This window comes from Etheostoma cragini, chromosome 2 (genome assembly GCF_013103735.1).
Source record: "Etheostoma cragini isolate CJK2018 chromosome 2, CSU_Ecrag_1.0, whole genome shotgun sequence".
Taxonomy (NCBI): Eukaryota; Metazoa; Chordata; class Actinopteri; order Perciformes; family Percidae; genus Etheostoma; species Etheostoma cragini.
Window position 1 is genome coordinate 10995013 of NC_048408.1, and position 1723 is coordinate 10996735.

Below are 1723 nucleotides of genomic sequence, written 5' to 3' on the forward strand. Positions count from 1 at the left end.
ATCAAATATTTAAACATCCTAAATCTGACAACCAAACCAGCTGATGTTTGCTTCCTGTGAGCCGACAGGAATATTTCTAGAACAGACAGTCCAGACAAATGACTCGTGACAACAGTGATGCTTTTCACCTCTGACAGGGCCAGCCCAGCATCCTTTCTGTCAAGCCAGCACCGTACAGGAGCACAGTTTCTAATGACTTGTTAGGGTTATTTAATAGTATGCATGACTGCTGATAACGTTTAAAGTAAACTTATCTGTTTTCTTCTATCTTGTTTTTCTATCAAGGACTTAGGTTTCATCTATGTTTCTAGTAATCAGGGTAGGGTGGGGAGACATGGTTCAACACACCTAAAAGGGTGAATAATGTCTGTATTGTTTTAAAACTTGATACTGAAATAACTCATAAATCATGGCCTAAAAAAATGCACCGCCCACAGCTGCACACAGTAATACTTCTTGTAAAAAACTGTTAGATTCAAATAAAATATATATAATAATTTATAATTTGTTCCCATATCCTTCACATAAACCCTTAATGTGACTGTATTTTCATCTCTCTGTAAATTCTAGAAAAACTAGATCTAACTAGATCAGCTATGCAGACCAGCTGTTCATTCCAGGCATTTTACATTCTGGATTGCTACGAGGAGTGTTGCACTGAACTTTATGGGGTACATTTAAGTACAGTGAGTTTAGTATGTGTGATACATTTGTTATGTCCATCCTGTCTTACTAACTATTGAGTAAAAACCATGTTGAGAGTTGACAATTTGACTAATCGTTGGAAGTGAGAAGAGGCTGGCTTGTTATTAGACAGCCCCCTTTTTTTCATAGCCTGGCAGCTACTGTATGCCAGACGGTGGCAGTTTGTTAAATGTTGTAAAGTCTTTGTGAATTTAACTTCTTTGGAGTGGTGAAACCAAAATGCATGTTCTAGGTTTTCAGCAGGTTTGCTGAGTAAAACCCAAAACAGGCCTACTTCTAAGCAATATAATGTTGAAAATATTCAGAATATATTATTATTTTATTGCATTCTGTGTCATAGTGTGCACTTGAAAGTTACACTCGGTCTTATATTCTACGTCAGTTTGGAGCAAGGACCCAGCCAGAAATTGGAAAGACAGTGAGTGTGTGTTCTTGCCATAATGGCTGATTCACTACTTTGAAAAAGGACTGTTTGATTTAGACTCTTCTTACTCTCTTGGCCTCAACAGAACTGTCTCAGAATTGAATTAAGAGTTTAATTTAGAGATTAAAGCATTAAGCCTGTAATGTGACCCTTAGACCAGAGCTAGACAATAGCCTGTCCATGATAAGTCAAATCAGTTTGAAGTCAGTAGGTGCTTTTGTTAACATGGCCTTAAGCTTCTAAATTCCCGGAGCAAAAATAAATCTGACAACGCAATCTTTATTTCTAAATACTGCCTACTTAGATAATTGAATGAAAAGCATTAGCTTTAATCCTTTTACTTTCCCCTGTCCTCTGCCCCCCGCTGCTTGAAGAGGAGGTAACACTCTCCCAGACCAAACATGTCTCAATAATAGCTTTACTTGTTTCATTCCCTCTGTCCTGGAATCTCCCTACCTTGATAAGCCTCTTTTCACGTCCTGAGTGGTGCCTTTATGGTGGCTAGACTAACTAATGGAAGTTTCCCATATCATCGCAGCCCTGTAAAAATCATGTATTTTCAAAACTTTTCATGAGCTAAGAAAAGGGGTCTAA

The 1723-nt window shown here is 37.9% G+C and overlaps 1 protein-coding gene across 4 annotated transcripts in view; it reads right to left on the bottom strand.

The window, feature by feature from the left end:
* Positions 1-1723, bottom strand: part of dclk2a (doublecortin-like kinase 2a) — a 37504-nt gene that overhangs the window by 28461 nt on the left and 7320 nt on the right. The window lies entirely within an intron of this gene.